Source organism: Passer domesticus, chromosome 32 (genome assembly GCF_036417665.1).
Source record: "Passer domesticus isolate bPasDom1 chromosome 32, bPasDom1.hap1, whole genome shotgun sequence".
In the NCBI taxonomy this organism is placed as follows: domain Eukaryota; kingdom Metazoa; phylum Chordata; class Aves; order Passeriformes; family Passeridae; genus Passer; species Passer domesticus.
In genome coordinates this window covers 1193279-1204535 of record NC_087505.1, presented here as the reverse complement: position 1 = coordinate 1204535, position 11257 = coordinate 1193279, and the positions used below count along the sequence as shown (strand labels likewise).

Sequence of the window (11257 nt, the reverse complement as noted above, 5' to 3'; positions counted from 1 at the left end):
GGAGGCACTTGGCACTCTCAAACCAGACACAGTTGCCTGTGGGGGCACCTTGCATCTGGGAGATATCCTGAAGCATGCGGAATTTCAGCAGGCAGCCGGCCACTCCGGGCCACCGGGCCCTGGACACGAACGATGCCCTTTCCCCTGAGAAACAAAACTCACCAGGCCAGGTTCCTGACGGCAGTTTGCAGGAGGCACTTGGCACTCTCAAACCAGACACAGTTGCCTGTGGGGGCACCTTGCATCTGGGAGATATCCTGAAGCATGCGGAATTTCAGCAGGCAGCCGGCCACTCCGGGCCACCGGGCCCTGGACACAAACCATGGCCTTTCCCCTGAGAAACAAAACTCACCAGGCCAGGTTCCTGATGTCAGTTTGCAGGAGGCACTTGGCACTCTCAAACCAGACACAGTTGCCTGTGGGGGCACCTTGCATCTGGGAGATATCCTGAAGCATGCGGAATTTCAGCAGGCAGCCGGCCACTCCGGGCCACCGGGCCCTGGACACGAACGATGCCCTTTCCCCTGAGAAACAAAACTCACCAGGCCAGGTTCCTGACGGCAGTTTGCAGGAGGCACTTGGCACTCTCAAACCAGACACAGTTGCCTGTGGGGGCACCTTGCATCTGGGAGATATCCTGAAGCGTGCGGAATTTCAGCAGGCAGCCGGCCACTCCGGGCCACCGGGCCCTGGACACGAACGATGGCCTTTCCCCTGAGAAACAAAACTCACCAGGCCAGGTTCCTGATGTCAGTTTGCAGGAGGCACTTGGCACTCTCAAACCAGACACAGTTGCCTGTGGGGGCACCTTGCATCTGGGAGATATCCTGAAGCATGCGGAATTTCAGCAGGCAGCCGGCCACTCCGGGCCACCGGGCCCTGGACACGAACGATGGGCTTTCCCCTGAGAAACAAAACTCACCAGGCCAGGTTCCTGACGTCAGTTTGCAGGAGGCACTTGGCACTCTCAAACCAGACACAGTTGCCTGTGGGGGCACCTTGCATCTGGGAGATATCCTCAAGCATGCGGAATTTCAGCAGGCAGCCGGCCACTCCGGGCCACCGGGCCCTGGACACGAACCATGCCCTTTCCCCTGAGAAACAAAACTCACCAGGCCAGGTTCCTGATGTCAGTTTGCAGGAGGCACTTGGCACTGTCAAACCAGACACAGTTGCCTGTGGGGGCACCTTGCATCTGGGAGATATCCTGAAGCATGCGGAATTTCAGCAGGCAGCCGGCCACTCCGGGCCACCGGGCCCTGGACACGAACGATGCCCTTTCCCCTGAGAAACAAAACTCACCAGGCCAGGTTCCTGATGTCAGTTTGCAGGAGGCACTTGGCACTCTCAAACCAGACACAGTTGCCTGTGGGGGCACCTTGCATCTGGGAGATATCCTGAAGCATGCGGAATTTCAGCAGGCAGCCGGCCACTCCGGGCCACGGGGCCCTGGACACGAACGATGCCCTTTCCCCTGAGAAACAAAACTCACCAGGCCAGGTTCCTGATGTCAGTTTGCAGGAGGCACTTGGCACTCTCAAACCAGACACAGTTGCCTGTGGGGGCACCTTGCATCTGGGAGATATCCTGAACCATGCGGAATTTCAGCAGGCAGCCGGTCACTCCGGGCCACCGGGCCCTGGACACAAACGATGCCCTTTCCCCTGAGAAAAAAAACTCACCAGGCCAGGTTCCTGATGTCAGTTTGCAGGAGGCACTTGGCACTGTCAAACCAGACACAGTTGCCTGTGGGGGCACCTTGCATCTGGGAGATATCCTGAAGCATGCGGAATTTCAGCAGGCAGCCGGCCACTCCGGGCCACCGGGCCCTGGACACGAACCATGCCCTTTCCCCTGAGAAACAAAACTCACCAGGCCAGGTTCCTGATGTCAGTTTGCAGGAGGCACTTGGCACTGTCAAACCAGACACAGTTGCCTGTGGGGGCACCTTGCATCTGGGAGATATCCTGAAGCATGCGGAATTTCAGCAGGCAGCCGGCCACTCCGGGCCACCGGGCCCTGGACACGAACCATGCCCTTTCCCCTGAGAAACAAAACTCACCAGGCCAGGTTCCTGATGTCAGTTTGCAGGAGACACTTGGCACTCTCAAACCAGACACAGTTGCCTGTGGGGGCACCTTGCATCTGGGAGATATCCTGAACCATGCGGAATTTCAGCAGGCAGCCGGCCACTCCGGGCCACCGGGCCCTGGACACAAACGATGCCCTTTCCCTGAGAAACAAAACTCACCAGGCCAGGTTCCTGATGTCAGTTTGCAGGAGGCACTTGGCACTGTCAAAGCAGACACAGTTGCCTGTGGGGGCACCTTGCATCTGGGAGATATCCTGAAGCATGCGGAATTTCAGCAGGCAGCCGGCCACTCCGGGCCACCGGGCCCTGGACACGAACGATGCCCTTTCCCCTGAGAAACAAAACTCACCAGGCCAGGTTCCTGATGTCAGTTTGCAGGAGGCACTTGGCACTCTCAAACCAGACACAGTTGCCTGTGGGGGCACCTTGCATCTGGGAGATATCCTGAAGCATGCGGAATTTCAGCAGGCAGCCGGCCACTCCGGGCCACCGGGCCCTGGACACGAACCAAGGCCTTTCCCCTGAGAAACAAAACTCACCAGGCCAGGTTCCTGATGTCAGTTTGCAGGAGGCACTTGGCACTCTCAAACCAGACACAGTTGCCTGTGGGGGCACCTTGCATCTGGGAGATATCCTGAAGCATGCGGAATTTCAGCAGGCAGCCGGCCACTCTGGGCCACCGGGCCCTGGACACGAACGATGCCCTTTCCCCTGAGAAACAAAACTCACCAGGCCAGGTTCCTGATGTCAGTTTGCAGGAGGCACTTGGCACTCTCAAACCAGACACAGTTGCCTGTGGGGGCACCTTGCATCTGGGAGATATCCTGAAGCATGCGGAATTTCAGCAGGCAGCCGGCCACTCCGGGCCACCGGGCCCTGGACACGAACCATGGCCTTTCCCCTGAGAAACAAAACTCACCAGGCCAGGTTCCTGATGTCAGTTTGCAGGAGGCACTTGGCACTGTCAAACCAGACACAGTTGCCTGTGGGGGCACCTAGCATCTGGGAGATATCCTGAAGCATGCGGAATTTCAGCACGCAGCCGGCCACTCCGGGCCACCGGGCCCTGGACACGAACCATGGCCTTTCCCCTGAGAAACAAAACTCACCAGGCCAGGTTCCTGATGTCAGTTTGCAGGAGGCACTTGGCACTGTCAAACCAGACACAGTTGCCTGTGGGGGCACCTTGCATCTGGGAGATATCCTGAAGCATGCGGAATTTCAGCAGGCAGCCGGCCACTCCGGGCCACCGGGCCCTGGACACGAACCAAGGCCTTTCCCCTGAGAAACAAAACTCACCAGGCCAGGTTCCTGATGTCAGTTTGCAGGAGGCACTTGGCACTCTCAAACCAGACACAGTTGCCTGTGGGGGCACCTTGCATCTGGGAGATATCCTGAAGCATGCGGAATTTCAGCAGGCAGCCGGCCACTCCGGGCCACCGGGCCCTGGACACGAACGATGCCCTTTCCCCTGAGAAACAAAACTCACCAGGCCAGGTTCCTGATGTCAGTTTGCAGGAGGCACTTGGCACTCTCAAACCAGACACAGTTGCCTGTGGGGGCACCTTGCATCTGGGAGATATCCTCAAGCATGCGGAATTTCAGCAGGCAGCCGGCCACTCCGGGCCACCGGGCCCTGGACACGAACCATGCCCTTTCCCCTGAGAAACAAAACTCACCAGGCCAGGTTCCTGATGTCAGTTTGCAGGAGGCACTTGGCACTCTCAAACCAGACACAGTTGCCTGTGGGGGCACCTTGCATCTGGGAGATATCCTGAAGCATGCGGAATTTCAGCAGGCAGCCGGCCACTCCGGGCCACCGGGCCCTGGACACGAACCATGCCCTTTCCCCTGAGAAACAAAACTCACCAGGCCAGGTTCCTGATGTCAGTTTGCAGGAGGCACTTGGCACTGTCAAACCAGACACAGTTGCCTGTGGGGGCACCTTGCATCTGGGAGATATCCTGAAGCATGCGGAATTTCAGCAGGCAGCCGGCCACTCCGGGCCACCGGGCCCTGGACACGAACGATGCCCTTTCCCCTGAGAAACAAAGCTCACCAGGCCAGGTTCCTGATGTCAGTTTGCAGGAGGCACTTGGCACTGTCAAACCAGACACAGTTACCTGTGGGGGCACCTTGTATCTGGGAGGTATCCTGATCCGTTCGGAATTTCAGCAGGCAGCCGGGCACTCCCGGCCGTGGACATGAACGATGGCCTTTTCCCTGAGAAACAAAACTCACCAGGCAAGGTTCATAGTGTCAGGTTGTATGTAGGTTCTTTTGGGCTGTTCATTTCTATAGTGCAGGATTCCTCTCCTACACAGGTGTCCACATCTGGTGCTAGCCACAATGACTCCATTTGGCCTGGAACTTACCGTCTTTAGACCCTCACTTTTTTTCCCAATTCACTCTGTGACCTCAGGCCCTTTTTAAATGTATTCCACTGCAGTTTTAAAACTCTGCATTTTCAGGGAGTATCCCTTCTGATTCTCACCCTGAAAGTGTTCCAAAAACCCCTGATATAGCCCTTATAACCTCCTTAGAATACCCTAAAATGCCCAGAATGTACTGAGAAGCCTTCTAGAATCCCTTACATATCCTTAGAAGTTGTGGAAAAACCTTGAGAAAAACCAGCTCAGCCTCCATGGCCCAGCTGTTGCTCTCAAACCCTCTGATGTCTTCCCTACCTTTTTGCAGTGGGTCTTGTTGTCTTCTGAGGGTTCTGTCCTTGTCCTGCTGTGAGGGTTGTAGTCTTGTGCCAGCAGGAGGATTCCTGTCTGCTCTCGCTCTTAGGGTTGCTGGGTTGTGCTGCTGTTGGGGGAAAAGGCTGTTCTTTGGGGGGCTGGTTAGGGTGAGGCTAGGGCTGGGGTGAGAGGTGCTGCACCTGTGCCCTAACCCTACCTGGTACCCTGTGTCCTTTGCACCCCGAACCCTCAGTGGCAGCTCTCCACCTGTCAAGGCCCCCCCACCCACACGTCTGTGTGTCACCCTAACCCCCCGACATTGTCCCTTAGCCCCCTAACCTCCACCGAGCACTCTCCACCCAGGTAGGGGTGGTTTTTAGGGTGACGTTAGGGCTGGTGTGAGGGCTGCTTCACCTCTCACGCTCAGGCACCCCCCACTTTGCCCCTCGAGGCACCCCCTGCCCCTCAGCCTCTTTGTGTCACCCCCGAGTTCCCCACTGCAGCCTCTCAGAGTCTCTGTGCCACCCTGGAGCCACCCCTTTGCTCCTAAAGGCCCCTTCTCCCTCTCAGCTGCCCCCATGCTCTGTGCCACCCTCCAGCCCCCTCCCCTCAGCCCGCAGCCCCTGGTGACACCCCGCAGCCCACAGACGTTGTCCCTACCTGTTTTATTTGGGTGCTGACCTGCTGCCAGGGCCGCACTGTCCCCGCCTTCCAGCTCCCACGAGCCGCTGGATGCCTCGTGGAGTGAGGGGCAGGGCCGGGGACGGGAGAAGGGCGGGGAGAGAGCTGGGCATGGGCCGGAGGGGAAAAGAGCGGCGTGTTGCGGGGTGGGGGGAAAGAGGGAACGCGGCAGGGCGGGAGGGGAGAGGGTGAGAGACGGGACAGGGGCGGGAGGGGGAGAGGAGAAGAACGGCGCTAGGGAAGGGGGGGAGAGGGACGGGACAGGGCGGGAGGGGAGAGGGTGAGAGACGGGACAGGGGCGGGAGAGGGAGAGGAGAAGAACGACGCTAGGGAAGGGGGGAGAGGGGCAGGGAGAGGGACGGGGCAGGGCGGGAAATTCGCCGAGGAGTGCCGGGAGAAGAAGGGGACACGGCAGAAGAAGGCTGAGGGGAGGAGAAGGCACCCCAAATCTCCCAGACAAATGTAGCAGCCAAATAAAACTGTAGTCAGCCTTAGAGTGCCAAAGTGAAACAAGGAACCCGGGCTGGTGAGTTTTGTTTCTCAGGGAAAAGCCCAGCATTGCTGTTCAGCTGCCTTTGGCCCTGAGTGGCCGACTGTCTGCTGAAGTGCCGCACAGCACAGGATTCCACCCAGACGTAAGATGCCCCCCCCCCCTACAAACACTGGCTGCTTTGACAGTGCCAAGTGCCTCCTACAAATTAACACCCGGAACCTGGGCATTTATTTGCCATTGTATCAGTTTCAGTGGAAGCAATTGTCCCATTTTCTAATTTTAAACAGGTTCACTTGAAGGAAGTTCTGCCTTTTTCAGAATTTTAAAGGTTTAAATTTGCATTTCAGGGCATTTCTTTCCACTCTCTAGGACCAAGTATCTCAGAGAAGGGCCAGGCTGGTACCTGGGTAGCCCTAATGCTAGGAGACTATTATTTTTCTATTTTTTCTTTATGATATAGATAGCCCTAATTCAAGGCCCCAAGGAGAGTGAGATCGTTCATATAATTAGTACTGTTCTCTACCTTAGTTAGTCACACTTGAAGCTCCGCTCAGTACTCACCAAGAAATAATTATGTAAGTTAACAACAAATTATGCAATTTATCTAATCATGCAACCTAAACACAAAGTTTTATTTCTTACCAGCGTCTGCCCTTTTAGTCCAAACAGTTGTAGCAAAAAGAAAACACTGTCATTTCTCTGAAGAGTTTTCTCCTACAACAAGCCCCTTACCCCTCTCAAATTCAGGTGAGTGGAGCCAAACAGCTGCAGCTGCTTTGAGGGCTTTTATACCTGGTGGGATTTGCCCCTCCCTCTTCCCAGGTGCTGTGGTAACGAGAGGCGGGGCCCATCAGGGGTATATTAACCCCAGCCTTTGCTAAGGGGCTTCATTCTCTCTCTGGGATCTGCTAAGGTAAGAGCTCTCTCAGCTTATATCAGCTTGTTTTCAGCAGGTGCTTTTGGGTATGTAAAGCAACAGGAGCTTTGAAGTTACTGTGAGGAAAACAGCATGGAGCATAAAGAGTATTTAAGTTCATTATTTTTGGATTGTGGGTTCAGGAGTGGTAAGGTGCTTTTGTAATTTCTGCTTTTGTTCTTGGGTTTTTTTGTTTTTTTTTTTTTTTTTTTTTTTGTTTTTTGTTTTTTTTTAGGAGGAATGCAACTTTCTGAAATTCCAGATTGTGTCAAGTGGAGTACTTTTTTCAGCAGATTCCTAATATCACAAAAGGGATTTGCTCTGTGTCCAAGATGATATTTGAGATTGAGGCTTCAAATGAGTTAAGCATTGTGATTAGGAGAGGGAGGGTGAAGAGCTTTTAATGACTCTGTTTAGGAGTTATTGCGGGTGGTTTTGAGGGCAGCAGGGTGAGAAACAGTGTCTACAGCACACAAGCTGATCCACTGCAGTCAGAGAAATGCTATGTAACTTTCTCTCTCTAACCCAGGTGCCACTCACAATAACACCCTTGGACTCAGTATGAAGCCAGAGACTCAAGGACCTAGGCACACTCAGGAGAGGACAAGTAGCCGACTTGCTGGGAGTTGGCCCATATAACACAAAGCTCATATGTTGTTTTTGGTTTACTTTATTGCAGCTGACTGAGAGGTTAACAGGCAATCGTGGCAGAGGTGCTCTATGGCATACTCATTTCAGGTCCAGCATGGACTCACATCACCGGTCATCCAAAAGATAAGTTGGGGCCACAGCCTGGAGATGGGATGATAGGAGAGTAGTGGGTTGGAAATTCCTGGGACTAGGTTTGCTGCTCTTGTGAGCCCTGTGGAGGTATTGCAGGACCCTGTGATGAAGCCTTAAAATTTTCTATTTAAAGGTTGCTTCTGAGTAGCCCTCAGGAATGACCAAGGAGTTGTGGTGAGTCGGGGAGGTATTGAGGAGGAGCCGGGGTCCGCTCAGTTCTCAGCTGTGCTACATCACCTCGTCTCCTCTGAGACGACGGCGTCAGTCTCGGAGTTCGGCCGAAGCGTGCGGCCTGAGGAGCCGGTCACTCTTAGGAGGCGGTGAGTAGCAGACTTGTTGGGTTTTGGTCGATGTGCTGCTAAGATGACGCACTGATGTCTGGTTTTCTTTATCCTGACATACTAGGAGACGACAGCCCAGTGACAGCAGGAACCTCCCAGACAGCCTGGTGGCCTTCCTTTGCACCCGATGTGGATTCTCATTCCTGGACAGCCAAGAGATAAGTCGAGGGCTATGACTCAGAGGGGATGGAAGGGGGCTGCTGCATCAGGACTCCCTGGGACGGATTTTTGAGTCATGCTTGGAGATGAGGCTATCCAGGAAAAGTCATCTTACGGCCACACAAAAGCCAAGTGTCACTTTTGATCCCAGTGCTGTGGTCAGCAGGGCAGAGCAGTCCCGGTGTGTATTGTGTCACTTGTCTATTGTGCATTATGTGTTGTTTGGGTATCTCATGTCTTTTACCGTAGCCCTTTGAGTGGCCTGTCAGAAACCCTGGCATCATTCTTGGCATCTGTCATCTCTGCATTTCTTGGCCTGGCACCAATGCCATAGGACTTTTGTCTCAGGCTCTCTGATAGGCATGAGAAGCGCATCTCTCTTTAGGAGCTTCGGGTCAGATATCTTTGAAGGTCTTGTTCTGAGCTGAAGGGACAGCTGCAGCCCACAAGGATCCATTATTGCGTATTCGGACTTGTAAGGAAGCAAGGATAGGTAGAGGATTCTGACCGTACGATTCTTGGGCATCCATCTTTGCAGTTCTTGCAATAAATCAATCAGTTAGCATCTTCTTCCTCCAGGGTTCTGTGAGCCTCATCAGCTCGCTGTTGGTCTCACCTCAGTCCTCTCATTTTGCAATCTCTCGGTCCTTGCAGTCATTCTTCTTGCCAAGAGATTTCTGTCCCTGTTGTGTCCCCATTGTTTGTCACGTCCTGTCCTGTGTCACGGGTGTCTGCACATATTTGTGCTGGAGCTGCTCTGCCCTGCAGCATAGCCTGGTGTGACAGGACAAATCCTGGGGGCTTGAAATTTGTAGTGTGGGGTGTCGTTGGATTCCAGATAGGATTTGTAGATGGGCACAAGATGTTTGGAGGTGTGAAGTTATCCTGCAGCCGATAGACCTTTGTCCTGACTTTCTTTCAGATGCAGATGGATAAAATCCATGGCAGAGCACCCCATCCCAGGTGAGTGGGTTGCCCCGAGCAGGTCAGTCCCTGTTTGTCTGTGCAGGGGGAGTGTAAATGGTGACTGTGTTACAGCATTGTTGTTTTTCTTTATTTTTAGGAAGTAAAGCCATCTAGCAGCAGCCAAGGCAAAGTGGGCAAAGTGAGCAGTGACTAGTGGACAGAAGTTGTTGTTACTGCTGAAATCTCCATTTCTGGTGCAACTCTAAGCATGCATTCTCATTTGTGTGCTTTAGGCAATCCATTTGGAGTATACGTGACTCTGTCACACACTGGCCAATGGACTGTGATCGTTGCTCTTTAGAGATCTGTGGAAGTATTACTGGACTCGGTGATGAAGCCTCTGCCTTTTCTATTTAAAGGAGTATTCCGGGTGGCCTTTGGCAATGCCTGAGGAGTTGTGCTGAGTCGGGAATAGGGAGGAGGAGCGGGGGTCCACTCTGGTTCCAGCAATGCCACATCACCTTTTCTCCTCTCAACCGAGGCGAACCTTGCGACGATGGTGTCAGCCTCTGAGTGCAGCCGAAGCGTGCGGCATTCATAAGAGACCCAGGCATTGCTAGGAGAACGGTGAGTAACAGAATTGTTGGGTTTTGGCCGATGCGCTGCCAAGATCAGGCACTGATGCTCGGTTTTCTTGAATGCAGCTGACTAAGAGACAACGGCCCGGTGACAGCAGGAACTTCCCAGGCAGCCTTCTTTGGCACCTGACCCAGACCATCATCCGCAGATAAGTCGAGGGCTATGACCCAGAGAGGGCATGGTAGTGGGGTGCTGGGTTGGAACTCACAGGGAGGGGTTTTTGAGTCAGCTTTGCGGATGAGGATATCCAAGAAGTGTCCCCTTAGGCCACATAAAGGGAAAGCGTCACTTTTGATCCCAGCGCTGACGTGCGCAGGGCAGAGCAGTTCCGGTGTGTAGCATGTCACTTGTGAGTCGTGCCTTGTGTTGTTTGTATGTCTCATGTTGCACATCTTTTACCTTAGCCCTTTGAGTGGCCTATCAGAAACCCCGGCATCATTCTTAGCATCTGTGACCCTGCGTTCCTTGGTCTGGCACCAGTGCCATAGGACTTTTGACTCAGGAGCTCAGACAGGCATCGGAATTGCATTTCTCATTAGGAGCATCCAGTCTGATGTCTTTGAAGGTCTTGTTCCGAGCCGTACAGACAGCTGTGCCTCACACGGATCCATTATTGAAGATTAGGAGTTGTAAGAACGTGAGGATACGTAGAGGATTCTGACCGCAGCATTCACAGGCATCCATCTTTGCAGTTCTTTGAAGAAAAGATTCAGTTAGCATCTTCGTCCTCCAGGGTTCTCTGAGCCTCATCGGCTCACCATCGGTCTCACCTCAGTCATTTCATTTCGGATTCTGTCAGTCCTTGCAGTCATTCTTCTTACCAAGTGATTTCTGGTCCTGTTGTATCCCCTTTGTTTGTCACGTCCTGTCCTGTGTCACGGGTGTCTGCACATATTTGTGCCAGAGCTGCTCTGCCCTGCCGCATAGCCTGGCACGATAGGACAAATCCTGGGGGCTTGCAATTTGTAGTGTGGGGTGTCGTTGGATTCCAGATAGGATTTGTAGATTGGCACAAGATGTTTGGAAATATCTCAGAGGAAAGGCCATCATTCGTGTCCAGGGCCCGGTGGCCCGGAGTGGCCGGCTGCCTGCTGAAATTCCGCACGGGTCAGGATACCACCCAGATGCAAGGTGCCCCCACACACTGCTATGTCTGGTTTGACAGTGCCAAGTGCCTCCTGCAAACTGACATCAGGAACCTGGCCTGGTGAGTTTTGTTTCTCAGGGGAAAGGGCATCGTTCGTGTCCAGGGCCCGGTGGCCCGGAGTCGCCGGCTGCCTGCTGAAATTCCGCACGGATCAAGATATCTCCCAGATGCAAAGTGCCCCCCCAGACAGCTGTGTCTGGTTTGAGAGTGCCAAGTGCCTCCTGCAAACTGACATCAGGAACCTGGCCTGGTGAGTTTTGTTTCTCAGGGGAAAGGGCATCATTCGTGTCCAGGGCCCGGTGGCCCGGAGTGGCCGGCTGCCTGCTGAAATTCCGCATGCTTCAGGATATCTCCCAGATGCAAGGTGCCCCCACAGGCAACTGTGTCTGGTTTGACAGTGCCAAGTGCCTCCTGCA

The 11257-nt window shown here is 54.0% G+C and overlaps 2 long non-coding RNA genes across 2 annotated transcripts; one reads left to right on the top strand and one right to left on the bottom strand.

The window, feature by feature from the left end:
* Positions 1-4270: 4270 nt before the first annotated feature.
* LOC135288416 (uncharacterized) lies at positions 4271-5526 on the bottom strand. The gene is made up of 3 exons (XR_010351536.1): positions 5437-5526; positions 4780-4903; positions 4271-4587 (listed from the first exon to the last, which is right to left on the bottom strand). It is a non-coding gene; the product is annotated as an uncharacterized LOC135288416 (long non-coding RNA).
* A 1581-nt stretch (positions 5527-7107) lies between these two features.
* Positions 7108-10733, top strand: LOC135288262 (uncharacterized). Its single transcript, XR_010351467.1, has 5 exons — positions 7108-7969; positions 8055-9112; positions 9213-9254; positions 9349-9682; positions 9760-10733. It is a non-coding gene; the product is annotated as an uncharacterized LOC135288262 (long non-coding RNA).
* The last annotated feature ends 524 nt before the right edge of the window (positions 10734-11257 follow it).